Below are 14823 nucleotides of genomic sequence, written 5' to 3'. Positions count from 1 at the left end.
AGTGTTTCTCGATGGAAACACGGTATCTTTTTGGCATTTGGAAGAACTTGTGAAATAAATTTTTCTAGTCTAATTTTGTTTAGAGAACTAACTTTTCAACAGATAAAGTAAAATTAATACTGCCTCAAACATTTCAATTACTATAATTTTAATTTTTTTTTTTCTTCCAAAAGATGACAAAGATCTTGCTCATAGGCACTTTATTTGGTTTTCATTTGGTGCAAGTTTGCAAGTCATTACTAGTATCTACATAATGACAGATAAGGATGAACAGTGGCTTTTTAAGAACTCTGGGACACCTCTGGCTGCTGCTGATCCAATTACGCACTGCATGTTCAAATTCACCTTTGTTGTCCAGCATTAATTTGTCACAGTGGGCACAGCAAATTTACACTGCGCTAATCATCGCTTGCACAGCACATCCTGGAATAGACATTCTCTGTGCCACAGATGCTCTTTCTCCTTTTGGTACAGAAACTTGCCAATGGAATTCAGTTGCATCACTTACGTAGAAGCTGGTTCAGCTTCTTTTTACAGAAAAAGCAGGTTCCCTGAGGCAAGGAAAGAGAGGCTGAACAGCAAGAGACAGAGTAGTTTGCAGGTAAGGTCAAACATTAGCAAGGCCTTACCTTGACACTAAGCTTTGTTTCTGGAAGCAAGAGGCTGCATCAATCTATTAATACAACAATTCTATGAGTTACACAGTGTCCTATATTATTTAACTTTCAATTAAGCTTCACATTGCCTGTCAATAACTTCAGAAATGGTGACAAAATAGGCTTTGGCAGATTATTTTCTGCTAACTGGTGGTTGATGGAATTCATCAGTTCTTTAGCTGACAGGTTTCTCTTAACACTGCAGGGAGGGAAGCATGGTGTGAAGCAGATATATTTATTATACTGTTTTTCAGTTCTGACAGCCAAGGAGGCAAGAGAACATTCACACCTTGAGCTTGATACCCTCTCATGTAAAACTGGTCTGTTCAAATGTGGTCTGTTCAGACATGCTGCTTTTGTTTTGGTTGATTTCATCTCTCTCTTCCTCACTAGCTTGTTGAGCTACAAGTGAGCTACAAGACATGATATCTTTTCTTCATTTGGTGTGTAGGTATGGTGCTCCTCCAAGACAACCCTTCATCATACAACAGCTGTTTTTCTTGGTGAAATCTTCTGTTTGCTTCCATGTGACTTTATAAGGAAACTAATCCTACTGTGAGGTCATTCACTGTTAATTGTCCAAGTCCAACAAAGTAACTATTTCTGACTCTGGGCATTCAAAAACCACCCAGTGTTTTCACAATGAACATGCTATGGCATTTGTGAAGATTTTAAAATTGTTGAGCTGTTTTTCATTTAGATGGTGACATGCAAGAATTAAGTCTATGATTTCCGACCTGGGCAACTCAATACATTTGTGTTCTACGTTGAACTTGGCTGTTCAGTATTTCAAAACTGGTCAAATGATTCTTGTTTTCTGTGCTCATCTGGAAAGACACTGTTTCCTTTCTGTCATTACTTAGCTATTAAAGTCACACCCCAAAGCTACAGTAAAAATGTCTACATTATAGATGGCAGAATATTACTAGCAACAAGTAAACCAGATTTGGCACAAAAAGCTCAAATGAACCGAATACGTTAGCACACAGTTCCAAAACTGAAGAGTATTTGAAAGGCTAACGCTGTGGAAAAGCCCTCAGTAGCCACGCCGCTTTGCCCTCACGATGGCTCCGGCTCCTATTGGCGCGGAAGCTGCACTCAGAAGCCCCCGACTGCGCAAAGTGACATTTCTCGAAATCTGAAGGCGTGCGGTGCCGTACGGCGTGGAGGAAATCCGCGACCCCGAGGCGGGAGGGTGCGACTACAGGGCGATAGGTGCCCCTCTGCAGTCCCGCTGCTGCCCTCACCACCGCGAAGGCCGCGCAACCGCAGCAACCGGCGGCAGGCAAGCAGGCAGCGCGGGGCGACCGGGGCAGCGCGCCTCCCCGAGCTGCCGCCGCGGCCACCGCCCGCTCCGGCCCTGATTGGGCCCACGGGGAGGCCCCTCCCGCCGGGCCCCCGCCCGCCCGCCGAGGCGGCCCCGCCGCCGTGCCGCGCCCGCTCCCCAAATACACCTTTGCGGCGCCGGAGAGCGGCAGCGACGCCCTGCCCAGAGCCCCTCGGCGGGGCTTACGCAGCCGCGGGCAGTCTCCGCGCTATGGTGAGTAAACGGCGCCCGGGGCGCGGAGCGGGGCACCGAGAGGAGCGGCGGGGACCCTGGACAGCGCTGGGACGAGGCGCCTGACCGTGCCCGCGGGGAGCGGGGAGCTCAGGGCAGGGCCGGGCAGGGCTGGGGCCGGGTCTCTTGGCTGGCCGTACGGTGTGAGGCTGAGTCCCGGCAGTGGGAGGGGGAGAGAGGGAGGCGCCGGAAGCCCCTTTCCCTCAGCAGCCAGAGCCCCATTTACACCGTGCCCCGAGCCTCATACAGTCTGGAGCGGAATAAGTATCGAACCGGGACTGGGAGCGGTCAGGCAGCGCGCTGCGGTCTTCAGGCAGGAGGGGTATTGGGGCAGCCTTTGTGCATTGTGAAGCTTTCTAACAATTTACTAACTGCCAGTGCCCGTCAGGCTGGTTAAACCCATCCAGGCGCCTCTTACCGCATTGTATTTAGGTAAGGTTTCTTATCTGGTTTTCAGAGTAATTCATGTTATTGCACCTCATGAATTAGACAAACCCAGTGTTTAATCACATACTTGATGCTCTAACAATAATTTAATTTTTTCGTTTGTTATTCCTGTTATTCATATTTTTTTTCCTAGGAAGAATAAATGAAACCGTGAACTGTGTTCTATTCATTGTGACTGGCAGTTTACTTTTTCAGTCGATTTTCTTAGCACTGCTATTCCATTTTCTCAAGACTTTAAACTTGTGATTCCATTTCGAAGTGAACAGAGCTACTTCTGTGGCTAAAATTCAGCAAGCATTACTAGCCTGGGCCTAGGCCTAGATCTTTATTAAATCATCTCCATGTATAATGTAGGACACTTGAATTCAAAAGTTTTTCTCTCCCATGTAGGTGAGACCTTTTTCACACCATACGTATGTACTCTCTCAAGCTTGATCTGATGCTGCTCCTAAAATACCTCTCCTTTCAGAGCTGGTCATTTATTCTGTGTATGTAGTAGGATGGTTTTCTAAGTTCAAAAGACAAATTAACAAGAACAAATTCCTAAGCAAGGGTGCAGTATTACAATGCTGTATTTGGGCTATGCACTCTTACTGGACTACAGGCTATGCGTACAGGTTGGTGTGAAGAGAAGTGGTAAGACTTTGATAATTTAAATACTGGTAGGAAAAATAATTTTTTTATTGACTCAGATTTTCCATTCTGAAGTCTCAGAATACAAAGTAACAGAAAAATGTTACAGAGCAATTTTTCATAACCACTGTAAGAGTGTAGTTATCTTTCTATGAATAGACCAGTGTTTTACTTATTTGGAAATCATCTAATCTTAAGCTTTTCCTAGAACAAGGTTCCAGATGGAGCCACTCCCTTTTCTTGTAGTTAGGATTAAGATGATGTTTCCAGACTACAGAAAGAAAGCACAAGGAAGCATACACTTCAAACCACACAACTGGATCCCCTGCTTTTCTAGGGTTGGAAACAAAAGGTGTTGACAGCCCATGCTGGAAAAAGATTCCCATAACAGGCTATTTCACACAATTAATCAGAGAGATTAAGTCATTTAACCAACCAAAGAATGCATGCTAATATGTTGCAAATGTAAGTATGGGGAGTTCTCTTCATTGCACAGAAGTCTCTCGCTTGGATTGTGTTGTTCTGGGATGCTACTATGGCCACACATTCTGCAGCTCTTTTTGTTTCACCAATGGGAAGAACCTTAAATGAACCAGATAATTTTAAGGAAACATGAGGGAATACTGTAATAGTGATATAAAAGACATCATGCTCCATATTCTCAAGAGAGAAGAGCAGTTGCTGAAATCAGACTGTTGTAAAGCAGACAGGAGAAGTAAGGAAGGATAAAGAAGGAAAATACCTGTTGAGCTCTCTTAGTTGTATTTTTCCCCCCAGAGTTATGTAGCTTGCAGTTGTTATGACTCATGTCAGTGCAAGATCATGAGGCAAACACACTGGAGGAGAAAGTAAGGAATTTAGTTCTTCAAGGGGTTATGACCCTTTTGACCATGAATAAGATCTCTCACCATTCCTATCTTCCACTGGTTCACTTGCTGAATATTCACTTAAATTATTCAATTAACTTTTTGATGAGAAGTGAAATTAGTCTTTAACATTGAGTCCAAAAAGTACTAAAGTCTTGTGTGTCTGTTTTATATCTGATTAGTACTTTCTTTTTAAATTTGCTTTAGCCATTCTGACAGTCTATTTCAAAACAGATCCCACAGTGAAATTAAAACATTCAGTAAGAGTTTATAATAAAATATAACACTTGAAACATCAGTGGGAGTCAAAACCTGGTGATGTGTTATAAAAGGTAAAATATCACAGCCACTGTAAATGTAAATAACTATCTGTTTGAAATAAAATAAACAAAAAGAATATCGAGGTTCAAAATAAGCCATCCAAGGAGTCAAGGTAGAGTCTGTAGCAAATATAACTATTTTAACTGAAATGAGTTGTTAAACCAAAGGATGTTGTAAATTGTATCTCACTTTAAAAAAACAGAATTAAGTACCTCAGTAATCTAAAGAAACAGACACAACATTCTAGATTATCAACAAGGATATAGTATTAGAAGGTGCTGGGTGTATTTTGTGCTTTGTTGACTAGCAGCAAATAGTTTGGTTTTTGTTTTTTTTTTTTTAATTTTCTTTTTTTTTTTTTTTTAAGTAAAGCTAAGTATAGGCAAAATGAAGTGTTTAAAAGTGACTGGAAACTATAGGACATGTTTTAAGAAATTTTTGGGTAAGCATGTTTAGAAATTGTGACATTCCTGCATGCATATTTTATTAGCAAGTGCAAACTGAGCTGTGGAGAGAGCTGCCATTAGAATTTCTTTGCTGAAATTCCTTGAACATTTTGTACTATTTCATTTTTAAGCCCTTTTATTGTCAATGTGTTTATTAAAATTCATGGTATTTATTTAGAAGCTTAGTGTTGCAATTAAGATTCTTAGCACTTGAAATTTAAATAAAGCTAAGTCTCACATTTGACATTACTTTGAATATTCTTTTCAGCATGTTTTGAGCATCTCAGATGCTCAAACTTTTGAATTTATTTTCTTGCATATTCATACTAGAAGTAGATGTTCCAAGAGAACGGTGCCTTGCTAGTACAAGTATTCAAACAAGTCACCTCCTCATGCCAGTCAGCACCAGCAAGCTAATTTCTTAGAGAAAGTATATTAGGCCTAGATAATAACCAAGTTGTAATCTTATGTACTATTTCAGAGAGGAGCACTTCTTTCACAAGACCCCTCTGTCTGTACCTCCTGTACATAGGTGTCTGCCTGAATGGGAGAGGAATGCTATGCTGTTACTGTCTGAGTGCCAAGGACATATCTCTTGGGACTCTTTGCCAATACCTGGCACTTTATTCATGGTTGTGACTGTTGGTTGTTTCAGGTCATCTAGGCTGTGGATCAGGAAGAAAATTTTAGTAGTATGGGTTGTAATCTAGAAAACAAAGGTAGGTGCAGCGTCATGGAGAAGGCTGGAACCAGCTCCCAAGATATCAAGTATTATGGAATCTATCCCTTAGACAGCTGTTTGTTGCAGGGATTATCCTCTGCAAGTCATCCAGTTGCTTCACTGTGACTAAAGATATCTCACTATCAGGCAGTGTGCTAAAATCCTGTTATGATTTTCTCCACAAATAGAAATGGACAGTAACACATATTTATGAAATAAATCTTTTCCTCAGCTCCATTCTAAGATATTCAAAACAAAAATACACCACTCCTTTGAGGAAAATCTATTATGTGGGAATACTCCTGGTGTAATTCTAGAATGTTATTGATTCCAGAGGGTGCAGTAAACTTAGGGTTTCTGTGATACCACATACAGTAGCTGCTAAACTCTTAGCTTTTAATGAACCGAAGAGTTATTTTTGAAATCCTAGAAATAGATTTCTCTATGGTATACTGGACAGGAATGTGATGAGTGCCTTTCTAATGCTGACCAAGGTAAATGCATGTTTAATTTCATTTTAACCTTGCATTTCACTTGGCACATGATACAGATGGAGACTGACAAAAGTTGCTCAGGGAAAGCTGATTTCCCTTCTCGGCAAATACAGAAACTCTTCACACACGGAAGAGCATTAGTAAAAGGCTGAGTACAATGGAGGAACAACTCAGCAACATTTCCAGTTTGTTGCTTGAAAAAATTGGGATTTTGCATTTGCTCATTACTATTTCTATGATTTGAAAATACAAGACAATATACCCAGTTGCTGTCTTCTGGTTATATAGGCAGGGGTGTCTGCTTGTATTAATAGCTGTGTGGCTTTCTAGTCCTGACTTCAGGCACCCTGGAGCCTAAAATACACATTGCAGTTCCTGTTTTAAATAGCACTGCTAAAAATGGCAAAATTTCCATGTGTTTGGAGAAAATATGCATCAATCTAACTTCAAATTCCCTCTTCACCACCCCCCCACCAAAATTGTCTTCATGGTTGTCTGTTTGCACTGGCAATCTAAGAATGTAAATCCACTTGGCTCACATTGAGAAAAACATTTGTTGGGTTGATAAATTGTTCAGATTTTGGTGAAGATGTAGCTATTAGTCCATAGAATTTGCAAGGCATATTTCGAGGTAGGATTTTTGAATTTCCACCTGGGAAGAATGGTACGAAGGGAAGGATAGTCTTGTGGCTTAAGAAACTTAGGAAACTCTTCAGTCAGTGTGGAACTGATTTTTTTTTCTTTTTTACAAAAAAAATAAAGACATTGTGAGGGGGATAATTACAATTAACTGTAGATTTAATAAAATGCTTATTTTGATGCAGCGAAAGGTTCCCCAATGGGTTGCATGGTATTAATAAAACCCGCCAAGAGTAACTCTCTTTCCTATAAGGATCAGCTATGCACTTTGTGTGTCACATGTTCAGATCTGTAGGAGATGCAGCATGATAGTCAACTATATGTGGAAAAAGTCCTTGAGCATAACAGTGGTAAATTTTAGAACCAGAAGAGTCACGGCTTAGTCAATGTCTGAAGTGTGCAGTGATGCCATGCATGAGATAGTCGTGAGCATCATGACAGAATGGTTATTCTCTTAGATGGTTAGAGACTGGCACTATCAAATAACAGTAACAAATGTTTTTAGCTGTTGATGAATATATGAAATGTGCTTTCATGATACTTCCTTCTGGTTTCTCTTTGAAAATAATTTGCAGTCCTAAGCAATACTAAATTCTAATTAAAAGTAAGTTTAAAATATAGATAAAGGGAAATAAAAGGTGAAGGTATTGTTTCAAATAGGCTTTGAAGTTGTGGAGAGCAAGGACTACTGATGGAATACAGGACTATAATTTACATGTAGCAAAAGCTAAAAAGGAACTTCCATCCCTGCCCATGTGGTGGGCATATTTTTGATAAGAAGAAATTGCAAGAGAGATAAATTAAAATAAGAGACTGAAATGAGAGTAGTAGTGGCAGAAAAAGCATCTAATGGGGCTGGTGTATTTCAAAAACAATACTGCTAGATTTTATTGCATTTGCTGTAATGTACTTTATTGTAAATGGCTGAACTAATTAATGCTGGAATAAATATGAAAAAAAAAAGGCAGTTATGCAAGTATTTATAACATCTTCACTGTTTTCTTTGCCAACTGTTACTCTACAACTATGGAAAACACTCATAATCTTTAGTAAAATATTAATAGATATATTTAGATCTTTAATGCTAAACTTAGGTACTTAGGTTTGATATTTTCAGCAAAGAAGTGGCATTACTTAGGAGTGCAGTGTTTTTGTCAGTTTAATATTAATAGGCACTGTGGGATTTAGATGCCTGTTATAAACAGTTGAAAACTCAGAGCAAAGGTTTACAACATGAATATTCTGCAGAGATACTTGTGATACTCAGAGAACTTCTCTTTATTGTCACAGGATACTTGTAAAGTTAGTGCTTTTTTCTCATTGGAATTTGGCAGGTACAAATATTTAAAACAAGCATTTTAAATTTTCAACATCACTTAAATTGTAAGCAGAAAGGTTTCTGGCCACATGTAAAGCAAGACCATACACAGTGCAGCAAACTTTCTTTTCTCCCTGTTGTTTTTTGTTTTAACCTGCCAAGACTGCAAAATCCACAAGATTTGTGGTGCTTCTGGATGCTCCTTAATACCAAAAGGGCTGACAAAAAAAATACTGTCTTCATCTTGGCAGGAAATTCTTCAACAAAATGATGCTACCTCTCTTCATCCTTCAACTTGAGTCTCTGCTTATATCCTCTAAGAGGACATGTGTCTCATCCTTTTCCCGATCCCCAACTTTACACATTGTCTCTCAGCCTTTTCATGTCAGAATTGTATCCATTTCTAGAAAAAGGGAGAACTTCCTATGTAACATCCTCTTTCTGTACGCAAACACAGAGATGGAACCTGCTATTTCTTATGGGATTTCTTTTATCAAGGACCTAGTTAACAATAACTTAAACTTTCCAGTCAGAGGAGCATTTGTTTTCAGGATAATATTTGAATAACATTCAAAAACTATTTGAAGCATTCCTTTAAGCAAATAAAGACTTATTAGGGCCAGAAATTAATTTTTGTTTCAGTTTTCTCCCACAGCTCACTGCTCACTCTCTCTGCCCTTTCACCTCTGAAACAGCTGAACCTCCTGTGCTGTGGTGTCTTGGAGCTACTATTCACAGCACCAGTGAGTGACATAGCAGGTTGGGGACATGCTATTATCTAGCCCCATTTTTGAAATTAAATGGACGTGACTCAGATATTTAGTGGTGTATGCTTATTTTGCAGGTGTAGAAAATACCACATTCCTATTTTGCTAGGAAATAGTACTTGAAGGGTCTTTGATGTGAGACAGCTCTTGGAGTATAGTATTATGAAGTCTGGGTAGTTTATCTGTCATTGCACAAGCTGAAGAGTTGAGACAAAGATGTCAGATTTGGTTCTCAGCAACAGAAATCTGAGATGACCCCATTACCTCAGTAAAGGCAATGCAGCCTAGAACCTCTACAGTCTTTGCTGGCATTTCAGGGTTCAGGTTTCAGCCTTCAGGGATGACTGATCCATTGGTCCATTTCCACATGCCTGTCTGCTGCTACTTCTCTTTAGCTGTCATTTGGAACCCTAGCTTCTAGAGCAAGACTCTCAACCTGTGTTCTGTGCTCATTTTCCCTAAGGGCTGTAACTCAAAGACTCCCAACACTGAAGCATAAATTGCCATACCTTGAACCAAGAACTGAGTGCCCTCAGTTTCTTGCCTTCTGTGATGGCACACTGCCAGGAAGGTCTGGCTTGCAGTTATTGGCAATTTTTGACTAGTGCACATTCATGCAGCTTCATGGGAATGCAAGTTAGAGCCTTCAAGGAAGTCAGGTAGGTAATGCTTCCATCCCGGGATCTCAGATGCATGCAAAGCACTGGCGTATTTCAGAGGGCCTGATGGGAGATATAAAAGAGGTTCCTTATAGACATATTATGAAGAAGCAGCAAAATATCTATACATAAATAAAGAGTAAAATTATGAAATCTTAGTGTATATTTGGCCTTTAACTTGCAAATCAGTGCCATTTAAAACAAATACTAGAAAATAATGTGTGAAATGCCCAAGTCTAGAAAGTTTCTGCTTCTTTATTAACACAGGATGACCTCATTAAGCAATTCAGCCAAACAAGGTGTGTCACGCCCTGCCTCCCGTTAGATACTAGTGAGACAAAACACTGGAACTAAACATTGGATCTTGGCAGCCAGATCAGGGTGACAAACATTTACCCTTTCTTAATTGTGCACCAGAGAGTAATACATAACCAGCAGAACTGATGGAAACACAAGCCTTAACTACCACCCAAAAAAGAAATAAATCCCCTTAAATCTAAAACATTGCTGAAAAGCTCCTTGAAATTATCATTTCAATACTTTCTATAGGATATGCTGACAGATTACAGAGAAACCATTTGCATAAGTACTCACCACACTTGAGTGGATTTGTAGTAGAGAAAAAGAAATATATCAGTAAAGGAACTGTGTGTGCCTTTGCAAATTGTTTCCCTTTTTCTTACATTTTTTTAATCCTCATATCCTTCTGTGAGTTTCCTTTTCCACTTTCTTATCTTTTTTCCTCCTTGCTCCTTTATTCTGTCTGTATCTCCCTTCTCTCGTTTTTATCTCTCACATAATAAAGAGCAACAGATATTGCAAAATAATGCTGAAAGAAAAGAGATAAAAACTATGCTATGTGAGAAAGGGAGCAAAACTTTGATATCTCCAACTTTGGTAAAAGACTGTGGTGTTAACATTGTTGCAGCAAATGCAGTTATACAGGTTATGAGATGAAGAACAGTGAACATTTATAGGTAGTCTACCTAAAATAATTCTGAGAAGATAAACCCATGGTTCATGCAATGCACCAAGTTCCATGTCACAGAATCATACTAGTTGGGATGACAAACACACTTTTTGGTAAAGATTTTTCATATGATTATCATCTTTTGGAAAATCTGGTCAGAGATTCTGCACTGTGGGGTTTTTTTAATCCTTTCTTGGATATCCATTCCTCCAGATCTCTTAATCTGTTTAATCTCTGTTAATCTGAAATGCCTGCCACAGAAATCAGTGAATTTCAAAGGCATTTACAAGCATTTTGAGCTAAGCATATGTTTCTGTGCCAGTCTGTGACTAGCACCCTGGCACTAGAATATCCAGAACTGAAGGAGACAATAGAGTTTCAAAAAAACTAGATGATACTATTTTTATTTTTTTGGAATTTAATATTCAACTTTGATATGGTGATGAGAAGCTGCAATTCAAGAGCTAAAGCACTTGAATCAGTATAATGCATGGCTTGAAACACACAATCTTTCTAAATGCATGTTACAACTGAGAGAGTACCATTGACTGATGCTTCTACTGTTTGATAACATTGTTTAGCTACAGGATGGATCTTTTCCTGGTTGTTTAGCACTACTGAAGGTCTGGAAAAGCAGCATGTGTGTCACGCATTTTCCTTTGCATCATGATCAATGCCTCAGTTGTCCTCTGATTTTCACTGAAAATACTGTTAAACCAGGAAGCTACATTTTAATAACAACTTGAAAAAATTCTTTATGAAGGATCTCACATTTCTAGATCTGAGTTACCTAGATTTCTGCAATAATCTGTCCCACACTTTCATTTTGTTTTTAAATAACATGGTAGTCACTTCTGAGTTAGTTGTGCATGCTGCTTTCTCTCTACTGCTGTCATTTGTATGTGCCGACTTTTCCTGTGCAAAAGTAATCTGAGGATCAGTGTGCAGTTTAATTTCTTTCATATGCTTAAAGAAAAGTATAATATGTGGAATGGAAGGACAGCAAGATCAGTAGCTGTGATAACTCCAGCAATTACACTGGGGACGATAACAAGCGTCACAGATTGAACATTCTACGGGAAGCCAAAATGTGCCTCTTGATTTATTTAATTTATAGTTTTGCTACAGAGGTGGTGTACATGATCAGCAGGCTAGTGTTAGTCATTAAGTGCATATTTACTGTGATTAATTAGCAACATTAACTTCTCTTAACACCACATGTGCAAGCTCATCTTTACTTTGTCATTTCAGAGGAAAAAAGAAGCCTATGTTTTATCAGACAAGATAAATTCACATATGTGCCATATTCACCTAGCTTTCTCTGCTTTAAATACATATCTGCTGTATTTTCCAGTAGGCTATTGGACAGCAACGAAGTGATATACTCAACAGGGAAGCTGGTATTTTAATCTATAGCAGTCTCACAAGATGTGTGGATTGCACTGTCTTTTCAAAAGTAAGATCCACTGCTTTCTGTACTTGAATCTGTTTTTAAAATAGCAGATTTTGAAAGGGATGTGCCATGAATTATTAAGCTGCTCATACATTGTGTGAAAAATGACAGGCCAATCAGGGAAATGAAAATTGAAGGTACGAATTTACAATGCACATGGCCACATCAGCAGCTTCAATTATTTTAAAAATTGGTTGTAGCAGAAACCATCTCTAAGCATTTAATATAAAAGGAAGGTGCTTGCTGGTCTGACCCTGCAGATACTATGGAAGAGAACAATTGGGAAAGTTGCTGATTTCTCCTCTTCTTAGAGCTGCTTTCTTTGCCATGGCGTCTAGATAAAGCAGAATCAGTAGCATCATGATGGCTGTGAAAACACCTCTTGAACCATCACTTCTGGCTGAATACACCTCTTCAATATATTTTTTCTCTGTCAGAAAAATTACAAGGACACAGCCTTGCTCTGCAGGATAATCCATTTGCAATAATTAGAAGTTCCTGTTATTAGCTTCCCATGTAGGTTTTTTAACTTTTCTTGAATCTCAAATGACCTTAGTTCTGTGTTTACTATCACATTTGCATACCTACCTGCAAAAGCCCAAAATGGAAAAAGCCAAGGCCATATTTTGCTTCAAAAATAAGAAAACATGCAAATCCCTGTTTCTGTGACAACAGAAAGCTATTGGGTTTAATCCTATTCCTGCTATATCCAGAAACCTGCTACTGACTTCAAAGGGTGTTGGCATGAGTGCTTAACTATGAATAAATATGAAAGGTAGTTGTCAGTGATTTTCAGTGTGAAAATGATTTTGTAGACACTGTAAACAGGAAGTGGCAGGTGGCAAATAATTCAGTCACAAAACTCTGCAGATGAAATCTACTAATAAAATAATTTGCTTTCTGCATACCTAGTTTTCAAAAAGTTCTTTAAGACCTACAGAGTTCAGGGAAACTTTTAGTACTTTTATTTAGAAAACTTGCTGTTCATTATAATTTATAGCTGTGCACACAAAGGGAACATTTAACCATGTGCACTGTCATAAGACACTACAATCAATGTTTTCTATTGCACTACAATGCTCTAGTATCTTTGGGAAAACAAGAACAGTAATGGTATTTATGCAAACCTACGTGTGAGTTTGCTGAACAGAGCAGGACCATAGAATCTAGCTCAGGTTGCATAGGAATGCATCTAGATAGGTCTTGAAAGTCTCCAGAGAAGGAGACTCCACAACCTCTCTGGGGAGCCTGTTCCAGTGCTACGTGACCCTCACAGTGAAGAAGTCTTGTGCTCAGCACAAGTTTTAATTCTTGAAAAAAAAGAGTTCTGCAGACATACATTTATTTCTAAGCTTCTCATTTGTGATTTTCCCTAAAGTATTGTACTTTCACAGACTGGAAATGCAGATTAAATGCTGTATTTAAAATATATTCCTCTAAGGTGAGAAATTCCCAGACACTTTGGATAGGTTTTGGGTTTGCTGCAGCACCTGTTTCAGTTGCTTCCTCATCTAGGTACCCGGATCACTTAAGCTATCATCAGTTATGTTAGTTCAATGCCAGTATTTCTAAAACAATAATAATAAAAAAATCATCTTACATTATGTGTTGTGGTTGCATACAGCAGCTTCTTTCAAGTGTTTGTGAGGTATCTTTAGCTCTGCCTCAGGAAAAATGCCCATGATCAGTCAACCTCAAGAGCCAGCTCAGGGTAAGGAGGCTGGGGTTTTCAGGGATAATACCTCCATTGTATGCGTCTTAGCTTGTTATACAGGCTATGATTTGGGTGTGAGGATGTGCTACAACCAAGAGTTGCTGTTTGTGCCAAAACATGCAACACGGAGAGTAGAGAATCAGGTGCTATGAGACTGCATACTTGGCCTGCCATGGAGTGTTTTCACAGATAGGCTTTGACTCACAGGAAGAGAATATTTTTCCCACGCTATCTTCTCAGCATGCCTCCCTGTTATTTGGTCCTAGAACAGGAAAAATATTTACCCTATAAAAGTACATGTGATACTTCAAATGACAAATACACATTTTATAAGCAGCCTTTGGGAATCAGCCCTTCTTTAGCTACATGATAAAACATGGCTTCAGTAATCTGGGTTACCCCTGTGCCTTTAATTGAAACCAGACATGTGGCTGCAATATAACTTTCACATCTGGAGTCTCAGCTTCTCCCAGGGCTATATTTGAATGCAGGGAATTGCTTCAGATCATTAGAGGGAAATGAGTCAGTCGTAGAATCAGTGTAAGTTCAGTCATACTTTAAAACTAGGGAGTTTCCCTGTCCTTAAGAACACTGGTTTCTATATAAGGGTATGGAGCTCACTGTTATGACACAAATGTTAATATTTTAAAGCAGAAAAAAATTACTGTCTTGTGGTGACCTTAAATTGAAACATATTGGCAGTTTAGAAAGTTACTTGTGTATTTGACTGATAACAATGGAGAAAGATCGAAAGGGAGATAACTTATTTTCTTCTCAGGAAACAAAGGTAATTATTCTCTTCATATCCTTGCTTGGTAGCTGTCTAATGTTGCAGCAACACATATCACAATCCAATTGACCTGGAGTACAAAGGAAACACTTGATTGTGTTTCTCTGTTTAAACACTTCATAAAGAAAAAGGTAGAAAGGTGAGAAAACTCCACATTATGGAAGGAAAGGTTTAGATTTCTATCTTGCCCTGAGAAGATATGTAGGACACTCTCTGGGATGAGTTACAACACTGAATTTGCATTTACTAAAATGTTTGGACTATTAAAATAATAATTGAGTGCTGTGACACATATTGTTTTATCACAGCCACTCTACTACATTGTACTTAGTTTGGAAATCACTGCAATTCCACTACATAGTTCAGGAAGT

At 39.0% G+C, this 14823-nt stretch overlaps 1 protein-coding gene across 4 annotated transcripts in view; it reads left to right on the top strand.

The window, feature by feature from the left end:
- The first annotated feature begins 2073 nt into the window (after positions 1-2073).
- Positions 2074-14823, top strand: part of GUCY1A1 (guanylate cyclase 1 soluble subunit alpha 1) — a 35097-nt gene continuing 22347 nt past the window's right edge. For 2 of the 4 annotated variants that reach the window (XM_068137219.1, XM_068137218.1), the window contains exon 1: positions 2074-2196. The gene's annotated coding sequence lies outside the window, so the exon portion shown is untranslated. Of the gene's footprint in view, positions 2197-2454; positions 2647-14823 lie in introns of those variants that run through there. The other 2 variants (XM_068137221.1, XM_068137220.1) reach the window with 1 other exon arrangement.

The sequence above is a fragment of the Melanerpes formicivorus genome, unplaced genomic scaffold, assembly GCF_026170545.1.
Source record: "Melanerpes formicivorus ecotype bairdi unplaced genomic scaffold, bMelFor1.0.p_v2 SCAF_4, whole genome shotgun sequence".
NCBI lineage: Eukaryota > Metazoa > Chordata > Aves > Piciformes > Picidae > Melanerpes > Melanerpes formicivorus.
This window is presented reverse-complemented; position numbering and strand designations above follow the sequence as displayed.